The sequence below is a fragment of the Corvus moneduloides genome, chromosome 1 (assembly GCF_009650955.1).
Source record: "Corvus moneduloides isolate bCorMon1 chromosome 1, bCorMon1.pri, whole genome shotgun sequence".
Taxonomy (NCBI): Eukaryota; Metazoa; Chordata; class Aves; order Passeriformes; family Corvidae; genus Corvus; species Corvus moneduloides.
Genome location: NC_045476.1, coordinates 86,118,210 through 86,134,456, shown reverse-complemented (window position 1 = coordinate 86,134,456; position 16,247 = coordinate 86,118,210). Strand labels below are relative to the sequence as shown.

Below are 16,247 nucleotides of genomic sequence, written 5' to 3'. Positions count from 1 at the left end.
TGAGTTCTGTAGTGAGTTCTTTAGTCCCTTACTACTGTCCTAATAGTTTTTATTCTGGATAGTACTGGTGGTGTGAGATGGCAAAGCCTGTCCCTTGTCTATGTGAGCTTCACTGTGAGAAACTTGGATCAGGACTGAGATGCAGTTTCATCAGCCAAGTGAGGTTTTTCCTCTTGTCTCCCCCTTACCTCCCTCTCCTTTGGTTGCATTGGCCTGAGATGCAGCGCTCTCTCTGCTGATCAGTGCCTTCCATGGTTCACCAGTCTTCTGCTTTTTCTGACTTAAAGCCAGACTTTTCTGATTTGAAGCCAGACAGGCTTTAAATTTATGTTTGGGGAACTGGTAACAGGAGAACAGAGATGCAAAGGAATACAGTGAAACTCTAGTATTTAATAGATAAAATCATAGAATAACCTGATTTGGAAGGGATCCACAAGGATCATTGAGTCTAGCTCTTAGGCCTGCACAGGACAGCCCCAAGATATCACACCATGTGCCTCAGAATGTTCTTGAACTTTTTTGGGCTTGGTGCTGTGACCAAATCCCTGGAGAGCCTGTTCCAGTGCTCAACCATCCTCTGGGTGAAAAACCTTTTCCTGACCTAACCTGAGCATCCCCCGACTCATCTTCAGGCCATTTTCTTGAGTCCTGTCATGGGTGACCACAGAGAAGAGATCAATACCTGCCCCTTTGCTTCCCCTCATGAGGAAGTTGTGACTGCAATGAAGTTTCCCCTCAGTCTCCTCTTCTCCAGGCTGAACAGACCCAGTGACCTCAGCTGCTCCTCATATGGCTTCCCCTCCAAGACCCTTCATCATCCTCATGGCTCTCCTCTGGACACTCTCTAACATCTCAGTGTCTTTTTAATATTGGGCCACCCAAAACTGCACATAGTGCTCAAGATCAGGCTTCACCAGAGCAGGACAATCCCCTCCCTTGCCCAGCTGGCGATGCTGTGCCTGATGCCTCCCAGGACAGGGTTGGCCCTCCTGGCTGCCAGGGCACTGCTGACTCAGATTCCCCTTGCCATCAACCAGGACCCCCAGGTCCCTTTCCACAGCCCTGGTCTCCAGCACCTCATCCCCCAGTATATACACAACCAGGGTTGCCTCATACCAGGTGCAGAATCCAGCATTTGCTCTCTTTAAACTTCATACAGTTGGTGATTGCCCATCTCTCCATTTGTTGATGTCTCTGCCCTCAGGGAAGTTGACAGCTCCTCCCAATTTACTGTCATTAACAAACTTACTTAGTGTGCCTTCCAGTCCTGCATCCAAGCCATTATGAAGATGCTGAAAAGCACAGGGCTGAGGACGGATTCCTGCAGAACCCCACTAGTGACCAGATGCCATCTGATGCCACCCCATTCACTATTAGCCTTTGTGCTCTATCCATGAGCCCAGTTGCTTACCTGTTGCATGAAGTGATTTTCTGGCTGAATGCTGGACACTTTGTCCAGAAGGATACTGTGAGAGACAGTATCAAAAGCTCTGCTGAAGCCCAAAAAGATTACATCTACTGGCTAAAATACACAGACCAAGACCAGCCCCTTAACACTGTTTTCTTCCAGGTCTGGAGAATCTGTTGTTCTGGGGCAGTATAACAGCATGCTTTTTGGGAATCTAACTTTAGCTCAAGCTGGCAGTGTCCGTAATGGAACCAAATCTCTTGGCTAGAAAAACAAAATGTCGCCTTAAATGTGGGGTTTGGTTTTTTCTTTTTTTTTTTCTGTGACAAAATTTTCCATTCTGTTGCTTCTCTTCAAGCCTTTCAATACTAATGGAAAGCTTTCACTAATCTCTGTTTCTTGAGCCCGATGAAAGATAGGAGGAAATCTGATCAGTGGATGAAAGAGTCAGGAGAAAAAGTACTTCTTACCAGAGAAGGCAAGTAATGAGACGTAACAAGTGTCTACTGTCTGGAGTTTGTAAGGGAGGAGTTTGTCTCAGGCAGTGACAGACTGTGTTCGGGCCAAAAGGTTTCTTGAAAGAGAAACCATTAAATGCAAATGACTGACTGGTATGCATCAGGTGACTATACTGCCCACACTCTCACCATATGTCCCTGAGTGGACAAGTGGCAATGGAATATCTTAATTTTGCTATAGGATTTCTGGGAAGATAGGAAGTATTTTAATCTTTTAGGGCCATGATACAAGTATGGCGGTATGTGACTTGGAAAATGTGTACCAGTTGCATCACTTGGAGAGGAGGTGACAATAGAAAAGCATGAGCAGAGTGGCCACTGTTTAGTTTATTCCACATTATGCAAAGAAAGAAAATTGGGTTTGAGATTCCTTAATATCCTGCTGCTAGATTTTCTTATTTGCCATGATCATGACATGCTACCCAGGAAGTCAGAATTTATCAGCAGGAATTATTTTCTTCCCTCTCCCTAATTCTGACTGAGAATCCTAGTATTTGACTCTGTCCTTAGGTTAGCTGGTGGGTTTTTTTGTACTAGTGAGATTATTGTTAAGGAACGGAAGTGTTTTATTAGCTTCCTGGCATACAGGTTGGAAATACTGAAGTTGAAGAAAAGTTAAAATAGTGTATGAAAATTGTCTGAAAACCTTATGAGACTTTGTTCTGGTTTTGGTTGAACAGTTTTTCACTCTCTTGGCAAGGGTAAGGAAGAATTATTGTCTTGTACAGAACCTTATCCCTTCCCGGGAAACCCAGGCACAGTGCTCCCAGGAGAAGCAGAAAGTCACTTGGTTTAGAGTATGTTTATCAATGCTTACAGTTGGCTTTCTTGATAAGGCTGTTGATAGTGGCCATCCAGGTGGATTAGGCTCTCTGGGAACTGTTGGTGTGTTTCTCTAATAATCTGCCTCAGCTGACTGGTTTTCCTGAAACACAGTTAATCAAAATCCAAACATTTTTAGGTATAGTATTGTTCTGCTTCTACCCCTCCTATGTAACAAAATGGAGTGCTTTATTTTTTTCCAATTTTCAGTGCTTTGTAGTTGACACCAAAGGCTTTGCAGAAAACTATATGGTTAGTTGCCAGTTTGAAATCTGTCACTTCAAAAGTTTAGGGTATGTTTATTTTTTTTAACAGGTACCAGTAACTTATGCTGTAGATCTTATCTTCCAGCAAGCCTCATGGGGCACATGAGCTACAGTGGGTGTTGGTGCAGACAAGAGGGTCTAGTTCTGCACAGCCACTGAAGAGATCAAAATGTATCTAAACAGTCAGTGACTTTGGGAATAGAAGCACTTTTTGAAGGTGATGTCATAGCTAGCTATTTTTAGAGTGGATGGTTATAAGAACATCTAGAATATATAGAGAATTCCAGATATAATCTGTATATTGCAGAGGGCAGCGGGGTCCAGTAGCCCAACAGAGGGGATGCTGCCACAGCTTTTACCCCTGGTTCTAACCAGTGCTGAGGCTGTGTGCATTGGCAGTAAGGGAATGTGCATGCACATGCACACACTGCATGCACCACCCTGCCCATGTGCAACAGGCATTTACCTGCCTGACCATGCAGATCAACACAGACAGGCACACAAGTGGCACCAGTGGCCTCATCTTGTTCCCCTCTTTGCTAAACAACGTGAAGGTCTCTTAGTGTGAAACATTATTACATAATTCTCTCTCTCTCTCTCTTTCTCTCTCTCTCTCTCTCTCCACACCCCATGTATTATATATTATCAATATATTAATTATATGTTATGTCATTACTATATATTAACTACTAACAATTATAGGATTATGACTAATAATTGCCATCAATTATTACTAATTATAATTAAATATATCATTATATATGCACACATATATGTACCCCATGGATCTCTCCAGCAGCAGGACTTAGGCATGCAGACTACCAGGTAGCTGTCCCTGGCCCCCAGCTTCCCCAGTTTCTGCTGCCTGGACACAGAGGCCCACAGGACCCACAGCATCCCTCTCACTGTGGGTCCAGACCTCCATGTGCAGCTTGCCAGGACCCCATGGGTCCTCCTGATAGCCAAGTCCCCATGGTCTTCTCATTGGAGAGACACAGCAAAAAGATGGGGGTCTCTATTGACCGCCAAGCCCTAGCAGCTGGCTAGGATCCCACTGATCCTTCCAAAACCAGCTCCTCCAGAGGCCTCACTCTTGGAGACAGGCAGTCTGTTGGCTCCCAGGGTGCTTCACCTACCTACCAGCAAGCCATCCTTGATATTTGCTGGAGATTGCATGCTGACTTGCAAACCTGCTCTCCAGATGCTTGTAGCTGGAGCCCTGCACACATGCACATGTACACACACACAGAGAATAGAGAGGTTCCCTCCCCTCAGGTAAACATAGTTTGAGAAGACCGAACAGAAGGTGCAGCACAGGGCCAGACAAGTATCCTGAGAAGACACCTGCTGATATGTGATCAGCCCTTTTGATTCCCTTACCCATTCTTTCATGCTTGCCCCATTGCTCACAAAACCTACAGTAAGTCCTGTGCAATCACAAAATGCGCTTCCCTTGCATCCCATAATGTGCCCAATAATCCTAGGCAGAGCCCGAAACATACTCTGGAGAGATGCTCCTGTTGTCCCTTCTTGATGCGTCAATGTCTGGGCAGTGGGGCTGAGGTTCTCCTGGGACTTGTAGAGATGGGCCTTTGATGGGCTGATGGCTCCTGGGATGAGCATGGGAGTAGCTGGGCAGGGGATTATTTGGGGTCCCCCATTGCCATTGTTCCTCTGTGTGTGTGTGTGCATGAGCTTTTCCCAAAAGCCTAAGGCTGGGAGTAGAACATGCACAATTCCTGGCCTGTTGGGCCAGGGCAAGGCTTTGTATGAGAAGGTACATTTTTTTGCTTCTGTCTTGATCAGGTTATTAAGAACAATTTCTGTATTCAAGACCCACAAGGGTTTAGAGGGCTTAGAGAAGCCTGAAAGGAGAAGGGAAAAAGAAAGGAGGAAAAGGGGTTGAAGTGGGGGAAGGGGAAGGATGAACACATGAGTGTACGAATTATATTCCCTTTTTTTGGAAATACTGCTACAGCCTGAACACAAGAGATAGAACACAAAGCACCACAACCTGGGCTGGTCTGCAGCTCCAGGAGACCTGTGCAAGGACTAAGCCTGTCCACATCCCAGAGCTCTTATGCGAGGCAGCTGTTCCTACACACTCCTCACAGTTCATACCTCTCTTTTTCTTTGTATGGGGACTGATTCCCATCAAGAATAAGACTGTTATTGCTGTTGTATGAGCATGTCAAAATGGAGAAATATAGCTTGTAAGCCTGCCTATGTCATGGAGCACATTTTATATTAGAATTTTCAAGATCCTCTTTAACACTACATTCCTATAATGTTTGGCAGCAAATACATATTGCACAACTATTCAATTAAAAACCTTTAATGAATTTGTAAGGCAAAATAATAAGACATTTCAGACAAATTGGATTTAAAATTTTGCTCATTGACACATGCAGTCTTTGCAGATAAGATCTGCATGTTTCAGCATGGCTTCCCATCTTCTTTGGGATGCTCACTTCCATCCCTTCATTAAATGGGAAATATTAAATGAACAGCCACTAATATTTTGTATTTTATTGAAAAGACACAACTTCACAGCAGTCTAGACCAAGCTAATTGTACTATGGCTTTTTAGAAGGCCAGCAGATTTTTGCATGTTTCTTAAATAGTTTCTTTATGTAGTACTTCTGAGTTAGATAAGGTGGGTGGAAAATGGAGGTGGGAAGAGAAGCCAAGAAAATAGGTAAAACAGGTCCTCACTATTTACTGTTTTTCTTAAATGTTTCTACCATACTTCGGATTATGAATCCTGAAAAATCCTTCTACAACTCCTTCTGCCCCCTCTGGGAACTGTTACGCTTCTTAGGCACTGAGAAAACATGTTAAATTTAAATTATGAAACACCTGAGGAATGGTCTTCCCAGTAGAATGTGATTTATCCTGTTCAACTGGCATGAAAATTTTCAAGTGGCAAAACTATTCTCTCTAAAAACCTGGGACAAATTTAGGAAACAGTAAAAAGGAATGCTTGCATACAACTTCTTTTTGTATTTTTCTTCTTTATGTAATTTCATATGCAAGTTTATAGGTGAGTGACACGCTCAAGTGCTCTGTGGTTGGGATTTTTTTCACCCTTTTTGGAAAACAGCATCTTCATATATAAGTGAGAAGACTATTACATTTGTTCTGTTCAGGATTATTATTGGGAAGAAGTGAAAACGATTCATGGGAAGAACATATTAGAGCTAAGAGTGGATTTGTTGATCAAAAATCATAAATCTGTAAGACTATTCACTAGTGTTTAGCAGAATCCTGTAAGGAAATCAGCGGAACTCCCCTCTTCCTCCCTCTCCACTGTCAAGACTTAATCCTGTCTTCCATTGAAGCAATTTTTTCCAGTTATGGGTAGGTACTTTAGTATGGCAAAGCTGATAAACAAATGTACCACGTGGAAAAGATTACATCATTGAAAGACTTGGATAACTCTCTAAAGGGAAGGAGGAATGGTGGTGGGAGAAGGATAGATGGAAAGGAAAGCAGTTCAGTGAGCACACAAGTGCTGCTGTAGCCTGGCCAGAGAGGTTCGATGTGCACATCCTTTGAGATCTGAACTAGAGCGTGCAACCGAGGAAGGATAATATCCGGGCCCAAACTAAGAAGAGGAGCCAAGCGTTTAAGTACACCTTAGGGCTCCCTTAAGCTTATTGAAGGGGCATTTATTGCCCTCTAGTGTTTCTCACTGCACAGCTACTGTCACTTCCGAGTGCGGCGTGCTGCAGGCAGAGGAACAGGAGGGAGTGTAATCCCCATGAGGTGTAGCCGGAGCCTTTGGTGGCATCGGGGGTGCAAGGGACCGAGGAAGTAACTCGTTTGCATTACTCTTCTTCACAAGTTATCATGGATGTGACTGTAAACAGAAACTGAGCATGAAGACAAATGTGAGGTGTGTCAAGCTTGCTGTAAGAAGGAGCCCAAATTCTGGCTTACATAATGGGCTTACGTAAATTCATAGCAGCTGAGTGCAAGCTCTTAAACATAATCAATCCTTCTTACAGCAACAGCTGAGTGTGTACTGAAATGCAGAGCAAAAACCATGTAGGGAAAGTTTACTAAATAGATGCCTGATTTAATTTGGCTTCTAGCTGGCATCAAAAGCCAAGGGTAAAGCAGGCAAGGAGTTGATTTCACTGAAAATTCTATGTGACTGGAAAGTGTGGGGGTGTTACAAGGCCTTTCATTCTGCAGAGCTGATTTAGTTCAAGACACTCGAAGTTTTTCAGTATCCAGGTGAGTGATGTCTCCTGCATTTTCCTTGGCTTCTGTGTCCTCCCATCAAAGAGAGGACACAGTATGCAAATAGACTTACAAAAACTTCTTATGGGGCTGAAATACCAATATGCAAACTCTGAGATGTCCTCTATGCACAGAAATTGGAAGAAATCTGAGCTACTGAAATGGATGATGAGGCTAGGCCCAGCTCAGTGCTGAGAACTGAAAATGTTTTTAGGGTGCTAGCAGAAACTGCATTGTAGTGTAGATCATGTGTTTTTCTTCCACCCACAGTCAAGTACTCCTTTAACAAATGTTGCTCATTCATAATCTTGGAAAAACATCAGGTGTACGTATGTGAGTATGTATTAGGTGTTTTTTTGGTGATGTACCACTTGAGATGCTGTGCTGCACTAGGAGATGTCTTGTTCAGGCAAGAAGCTACATGTCCTGTTTCTTCTTTACCCCATTCATGCAATGGTAACCAGTTACAAGGGGACCTGGGGGGCATACTGCTGGCTAAGCTGTATTTATCTGATGATATGTGGTTGACTCTAAACACTGTGTTGCAGATCAAATTTTGTATATGATCAAAAAAAAGACTTCTTTTTGTCTTGTTGGTTAAGGACAGTGGGTGGGGATTACTAAGATATGTCCAAAATGCCAGTTTAACACAAGCTGGAGGTTCAAAATCCGAAAAGTGCATCAAATTCAAACTTCACTTAGAAAAATACAATAAAATTGGCCCCTTGCATATCACTTCCCTCATTTACTTTTACATTACGGTATTGATATTTACCATCCTCCTGAGCTATTTTTTTGTTGAAGAAAGGGAGGTTTAAAAAATGTAAAATTCTACCTGTGAGACAGAGTTACGATTTATAGTGTTTAATGTAAGTATTTTGGTTTCTCCAAATGGGTGTTAGTCTGGCTTCAAAGACATTCAGATGACAAAGATTCTTGTGCCTAAGAGAAAATGTGTTCATCAAAGAGATGTGGTGGGAATCTGTGACAGTCAGTCTAGACAGTCCCTGAGCTATTGCTGTGACAGTGACTGTGCTGATGAGGAAGCAGCAGCACCATAGCAGTCACATGCAGTGGTGACCTCAAAGACATTTAGCAGTAGCTCCTGATGGGAGGTACGCCTTGGGCAGCTGGGTAGATTTTTACTAAGTATACAGTGATCTTTTTGAAATAGTGGACAAAATGGTGTGAGGATGGTCTGCATTACCTGACCATGCAGGTTATTCTGTCTCAGAGACTGCTCAGCAGATTTTACCAGTGCTGCTTATAAGTCTGGTTTCCATTACGTATATGACAGATCCAAAGTGATGATGCAGGGGTTTTATGTGCTATCAGACCTGGAATTCAGGATGCCAAGTGGGTTTATAATTTTAGGGCCATGGGCACATAACCCTTTTGGTAAACTAGAAATTAGAGATTAGGTAAACTGTGAGACTTGCAGATCCTAAAGTGAGCAGAACATCAAATCTAGAAGCTGAAATGGACCTTTCCTCAAACATAATGACCATTCCTTCCTGAATGCTTCAGGCTGCGTTGGAGGACCTTTTTCTTTTAAGCACTTTGATTACTTTATCTATATGGATCAGATGAGTAGCTGAATCTGGTCTGCATCCAGTGCTTCATGTAGACTAAGGATACCAGATTAATTTGCTTTTGTAGTTGTCAATCAAGCTGTTAATACAGAAAAGTTTGGATGAAATGCTGGGGAAGATATTAGTGGCAGAAACATACAATTATTATTTATTTTTAGTGTATTTTTTTGTGAGAAAAATCCTTGAAAGAAGTGGATTTTTGTCCTAGAGGCAGTGTTTTGTCACCTTTTGAGAGAGGTGTAAACACTGTGTCCTTAAGTCTAATGGCAAAACAGGAATGAAATTATTCATTGACTGCAGGAGATTAATGTTCAGATGTTCAGAGTGTGTGCAAAACAGACTCTTAATAAAATAATGAAATAGCAAGATCTAAGTCCTCTTTGTGATGTGTGTTTTATGGCTTTTTTAGGTTTCTTTTGGGTTTTGTATGGTTTGGGGGTTTTGTGTTTTTTTGGTTTTTTTTGTTTGTTTGTTTTTGTTTGGTTTGCTTTTGTTTTTGTTTGAAAATACCTGCTTTCATTGAAAGATAATTGCTATCTGCCTACCTATCTGGACACTGATGAAATTCCCAACTGATCCTCTTACAGTAGTGAAAGAGAGAGGGCTGTGATGAAAGTAGGTGATAAAAGTGCAGGCAACTGAGGGAATGGCAAATCCTGCCTCCACATATTCCTTAGGCAGCAATCTGCAAAAGGCAAATAACTTCAAGGTGAGAGATTTTGTCATATGGACTTCAATTAATCTTATTAAGACTTTTCTGCTAAGGTTTTAGCTTGTGTTCAAAAATCTCATTTTTCCAGAGTTGTAAATAAATTTTTGTCACAGATGGGTTCTCTTTCTGCATAAGCAATGGATAAATACTTCATTCGTACTTCTTTAGAAATTTCTCTTCGTAATTAATCCAGGACTGTAGTAGCCTCTTGTCATGGGTTAGCAAGCACAGTCCCGGAAGTGATGTTCTTGCAAAGGGGTGCTTACAGCTTCCTCTGTGACCTAACAGAACCTATCAGCTGGCCAGTTTGAATATGGACAATTCTTTAAGCCACTTAAAGTTGTGACCGCCTCTGTGATCCACACTTAAGAATAGAAACCCCCCCCCAAGCTCTCTCTCGTTTCCAGTGCTGGGACAGGTGGCTGTGGGGCCCGTGCGGGGGCCAGCGGGCCCGGCCCAGGCCCTGCTTGGGCCAGGCTGGGCCAAACCACGGCCATCCTGGAGCCGATGGGCCCTGTTCCACCCGCGGAACCCCCCCACAGCAGGGCTGTGGGCAGCCAGAGCGGCTCAGCTCCCCCCCCCTCTCCACTGCGATAAGTGACATTCCAGCTCCAAGGCCTAGGTGAGATTAACCCTTTTATTGCTGTGAAGAGCTGAAAACCTGAGGGAAGAGAAAGAGGAGATGCTTAAAGCTGAAATTCTGTTGTAAAGCTATGATGTATCAGAGTACCAGTTGTAATTTCATGAAGACATGGGGGGTGGAGCGTTCAACTCGTGCTTGTGAGCAAAAGCACCTGCGCTGAGATAGGCAGATGCTGACGCAGCTGTAATTTCATGAGAAGTCTGAACAGGGAGAGATGGACCAGATGAGGACTTTTGCTCCAAAAGGGAAAGGAGAAAACCTCAGTTCCTAGAGATGCTCCCAGAGATAGTCCTAAAGATGAAGATGAGGAAGACCCTTTGCTCCAAGGGAAGGAGAAGGGCCTCTATTCTTAGTGATTAAATGCTCCCAGAGATGGGTGAAGAGAACTTTTGTTTCTGAATAGCTCAACCTTAAAATTGTACCCCAAAAACCTTCAAGAGTGGACCCTCAAAAGCAGTTGTGGGAAAAGCTGCAAGTCGTGGGAGGGGACTCACATGCGAGCAGAGAACCAGCCCGGGCGGCTGTCTCATTGTGATAATGTTTTCATAGCATGGGCAAGAGAGACTCCTCCTCCTAAATGGACTGAACAAGGTAATTATGGAAGTGGTAAACAGACTGAACATCTCAAGGGTTGTCTTTTTACATTGTCAGTAGGAGAAGGGAGAAAGGTGGGGGGAAGAGAAGTGTTCTGAAGGTGTGGTATAATTTTTTTTTCCTTCTTTTAGGTCTGTTAATAAACTTCTTTATATTCTTTCAAGTTTGGTGCCTGCTTTGCGTTTCTCCTAATTCTTATCTCACAGAAGGTAAACAGTAATGAGTATTTTGGACCAAACCACTACACCTCTCATATGCAGTTACGTTAAATAAAATGTTACATTTGTCTTGAGGCTCAAGTTCCAAGTCTGACTAACTTTTCTTTGTCTTAGAATGACAGTGTAGTTTAATACATCTTTAATGTGTAATTCTACAAGTACTTAGAGCATAAATTAAATAAATAAGGAAAAAGGATTATAAATTCTTGCATTGCACTGAGGATGGAATTTTCTTCTAGGTGAAGAAAGACTAAGAGTGAAAGCCAACACAGGCATTTTGCAAAGCTTGAATTTCTTTTTTGGTGTTTTGTGGTTTTTTGTTGTTTTTTTTGTCCTGCCCTGCCATCAGTAGAAGTAGAGTCAAGCAACAAGAAAATTCTTTGGGTACAGCAGAAAATTTTTGGCCAGAAAAATATACTGATCAATAAATAGAGATACCAAATACTTTGTCCATGCCATGTGTGTTTGCAATAACTGGTCCATCACAGTTCAGTAGGGCTGCTCTCATTGATAAAGGTCATTTATGAGCAAACACTGAGAGGCTACTTATGCTTTAACTTTTCCTGTTATGACATGTGGTTCAGTTCTAATTCTAGCATTTCAAAATCCTCTTCTTGAAGACAGGTGTGGGCACGAAAACGCTTTTGGCTTATAGTCAAACATAAAAAGGAGCTCTCTCCATTGCAGGAGTAAGGATTGCACTGCATGCGTGAACACCAGCATATGTTTCATGTTAATGAAAAATATCTGACAACTGCCTGTTGGACCAAGATGATGTTTTGGCGGGGAGGAAGGGATATTTTCAAGGCAATTCATCTCCTCAAGAGGAACACTGTGATACAATGGTCTGCTGACTGCATGCTACCCTTCCCCTGTTAGGTGGCATTTTATTCTTGGCCCGGACATGGTGACTGAGCAAAATATTGCACGGAGGGGAAATTAACCATGTACTAACAATTACAAAACTCATCTCTTTATTGTGCTTCTTTACCTTGCGTTCTGCTCCCATTTGGCAGTGTGGAGACTTACAGACCTCTGAATTCTTGTGTGAACTGTATTAAATCATTGTTCCTTTTCTCAAAGGTGTTATCTTTTCTAAGGGAGGTTAGGAAAGTTATTTTAGACTTCTTTGAGACATGCTGACTGCTTGCCAGTTCACAGAAGAGCTAGAGCTGTCCAGTCAGTCTGCTGTTCTCAAAGTGCCCATAGAACCAGCTTTGCTTGGGTGGGGAAGCAGTGCTGATAACAGAAACAGTTTATGTACAGCCATTCATATGTTAAAATTCAAGAGTGATTTGTAGAACACATTTTAAAGAAAAAGGCTGTCTAGCTATAAACGGTTACAATTTTTTTTTTTATGTTGACAATTTTGTCATTGGAGTTTTTTTTTTTTTCAGAAATGGTAGAGCTGCAGAGTCTTGCAAGAATGTGATACTGGATTAGTAGGATTTCTTAAAGTAACTGTTTTGTGTTAATGAAAAAAAATCGCTTTTCTTTAATAGGAACTTTGAATCCTGTGGTTACATTTCCTTCTGCAGTGGTGTAGTTATAACAAAAATATTGTTGGTTTAAACATAAAAATCACAGGATCATTGTGCTGGCTGACATATTTATCTTCATTTATTCTGTAATTTTGCCTTTAGTTGCTTTGGAACCACTTGTAAAATCTATAGAATTTATTTAGTGAGACAATATCAGTAATTGCAATGCTACTTAATGTACTGATGTTGTTGCTCAGTAGTGCATTGTTCGGAAATAATGAGGATTTATTTTAGGTAACATTTTGATGCCAGCTCCAGTAACATAAATGATGCTGCCAAATAAATTCAACTGAAGTAAATCCTTTGTTCTGATCTCATTATTTCAGTTTTTCCTTTTAAATGCATGGATATAATTGCTTTAGACTAAGGCCTTATTTTTTTTTAAACATGAATTGACAGTTTTGTTTGGGGCACTTTAGCAAGTGTAAAGCAAAGAAAAATGGTGTGTGTGGTTTTTAAGAGGCAATAATGAGTTCTTCAAGACAGTATAGCTGTAGCATCCTTTTTTAAAGAAAAAATCTGAAATGTACTTCAGTAGGCCCATTCAGAGTACTGAGGTGTCACAAGCATAAGGAACGTTTATAAAGATGTGTAAGTTTTCTCCCTAGACAGATGTACAAGTAGACAGGAGCTGTGTTGTCTTGGGGTGACTTTATGATGTGTGTCCCTTATTGCTGCTGCATATCCAGACATGATTCCTGTGCCTTTCTGTGTCTTTAAAACTGGGTGTTAAAGACACATTTTTCTAAGCAGTTTGTGCTCCAAGGTCACTCTATCTCTCTGCATGCTTCTGCGGCAGCAAGCACGGAGGAAGCGCCCTTTGCTGCTTTTCAGCCAGATTTGGGCTCCGTTTCTCCGGAGAGAGATGCAGAGCTAATTTTTTTTTTCCCTGGGACTTCGACTTCTTCTCTTCTGGAACTGTTCAGAACTTTCCACTGAGGCCCAGAGGGGTCCCAGGCCAACCCAGCTCCAAAAAGAAGAGAGAGAGAGACCATACCCAAAGAAAGGATTCTGGGGATTTACCAGATTCTCTCCACAGCGAGAGGTTTTATTCTCTAGCATTATTCTTTTCCCATTGTGCATTGTGTTTGTTAAATAAATAGGTTTTTTTCCTTTCACTTTCCCCCGAGGAAATTTTTTTTTCCCTGAACCTGGTGGGGGAGGGAGGGCTGTAACCTGGCTTCTATCAGAGGACATTCAAATTTGGACATTCCTCCGAATTTGTCTCAAACTGGGACATGTGTGAAAGGACTTGAGAGGAAGTAGGAATGAAGCATGGGACAGAGTTACAGGTAGGAGGTAAAGATGATGTTCCCATGTAAATGAGGGAGTTTGCCTGGCTCTTGTCAAATTTGTCTTGTGACTCGCACAAATAAGAGCTATTATGGGTGTGAGTAAGTTAAAGTGTCCTATTAGATGCCCAGTCTTTAACAAAAACCTGGCATGTGGTTTCAGTGGAATAATTTTCACTGGAACACATTACAGTTGGGATATAAATTCAGTACTGGACAAATTATCTTATAAGGGAAAATGGTATCTGGTAGGAGAGGTTTGGAATTGATGACTGACATCATGCTGAGCAATTAAAGTAGCTGCACAGCTGTGCTGATGTCACACAGCTGACTGCTTCTATATTTATGTCTGGGCTATTAAAGTGTAATACCAACAGAAAGCACAGAACATGGCTGAAGGTTTTTATGATAAAATGATGAGAAAAATCACAGATGTTTATTGAAGTGCTAGTGTCTTGCGCTTTCCAAGGAACAAAGCAACCATTTCCCTGTTTCACCATTTTAAAAGCACTGATGTAGCAAAGGTCTAGTTCCTGGCAACTGGTTTTGTCATACAGAGGTGACACAGGGCAAGTAATGTAACGAAAAGGTTTAGCTGGAGTGCTCACATTATTGCCTGATTTATGAAACTGGGCCTCTTACATTTGAGAGAATGCAAGAAAAAAGGCTGGCCTGTCATGCACACAGCTGTGGGCTGGAGCAGTTGTTGAACTGAGGCTGAAGGGACATGAATGAGACTCACAAGGACTGTGGTTCACATACTTCACCAGAGCAGGCCCTGTTTTCCTGAATTCAGGAATAGCCATGCTGTAGGATATTACTTGGAATATAATCTGTTGCAGAAATATGGAGGTTTTTTGCCTGTGCTAGGTGTCACTTGAATGTTCATAAAACAGCTATCCACATTCCTCATATTTGGTGTTTCCTGCAGCAGTCCTGCTCAGGCAGCTGAATTCTGCCTCATGGCTCTTCAGTGAAGGTACTGATGTGGGAACCCCAGAAGAATGAGGGAGAATTTATGTGTTCAGTTTTTATGAGTGGAGGATGTGTCCAGGGATCAGTCTGCAGCTGGTCTTTTTTAATGTAAGGATTTCTTTTTCTTTTTTAACGGCTAATTAAATTTTGTACTGATGCTTTTGCAGTGCTGCATTCTTCTAGAGACAGTTCTAGAGAAATGACTGGATGCAGAAATATCAATGTTATTGACAATTTTCTCCCCAAACTGAGTTTTTCTGATGTGCTAAAGATGCTACTTATCTTCTCTTTCCTCTCCAAAAGAAACAAACAGTCTGTCAATAACCATGTATGAAACATGTTTTGATAGGGCAGAGAAACCCCCTCTCCTGCTACAAGAGAGAGAACACAGCTTGTGCTCAGCACAGAGTGGGAGTGTCCTGTGAGCTATGTAGATTTCATGAACAATGATTACCAATGTTGTCTAAAGTACAGAAATTGCAGAGGGTGCTCTGGGAAAGCTGATTGCCTACAGCTCTGCTTACAGGGGAAATGCTGACAATTTTGGCAGGAGGGAAGGTGAAACTATTTCCATGGGAAAACACAAACAAAGAAGGCTGTAACTTCCCCTCCCATACATTGGCCACAGGACAATGTGGCTTCCCCCAAGAAGGTAAAGCTGTCCTAAATGCTGTGTTGTTATGGGACTGTGAATGACATCTTGATTTACCCTGCAGTTGTTTTGAGTAGAGCTTTCTCACTTGGTGTGGTGCTTGTTCCTACCCTCTGTGAGTCTCTGGGGGCTGGAAACCCTGAGGATAGTGATTCCCTCAGATATGGTTAGAGCTGCCCTGGAGGACTCTGCTGAGCAGAGTTGCCCCATGGAGAAGAGGAAGCCTTCCCTCAGCACCTGAACAGAAAGGGAAGCTGACTTTAAGGAGGCAATTCCTTTAAGTTGCTGGAGACCCATTTAAGCTGTGGTTGCATTAGCAGCCCAGAAAGCCAGCCTTGGCCTGGGCTGCATCAAAAGCAGTCGTGGACAGCAGGTTGAGGAAGGTGATTCTGCTCCTCTACTCTGCCCTGGTGAGACCCCACCCGGAGTCCTGTGTCCAGCTCTGGAGTTCCCTGTTGAGGAATACCTTCAGTGCAGGTAGCTGGGGTGCAGCTATAGTTGGAGCTGCAGGATGAGCTCTGGGTGGGAGCCCCAGGCAAGAAGCCCTGAGGAGCTGACCCTTTGCATAACAAAGGGTCCAGGGACCAGTGGCCCATCCAGGTGACACTCAGAGACAGGACAGCAGCCAGAAGACTCAGGAGGAAGAGCTGAGACTTTTGCACCCTTAGATGGTAAGGATACAAAAGATCAGGGGTCCTTTGTTCAGGATCCCTCCTTGGAGGCACCAGGTTGGACTTCTGTGTTATTGTGCTGCGATTAAATGGCT

At 42.6% G+C, this 16,247-nt stretch overlaps 1 protein-coding gene across 1 annotated transcript in view; it reads left to right on the top strand.

The window, feature by feature from the left end:
* Positions 1 to 13,838: 13,838 nt before the first annotated feature.
* Positions 13,839 to 16,247, top strand: part of FBXL7 (F-box and leucine rich repeat protein 7) — a 282,260-nt gene continuing 279,851 nt past the window's right edge. The window contains exon 1 of the mRNA XM_032117747.1: positions 13,839 to 13,854. The gene's annotated coding sequence lies outside the window, so the exon portion shown is untranslated. The remainder of the gene's footprint in view (positions 13,855 to 16,247) is intronic.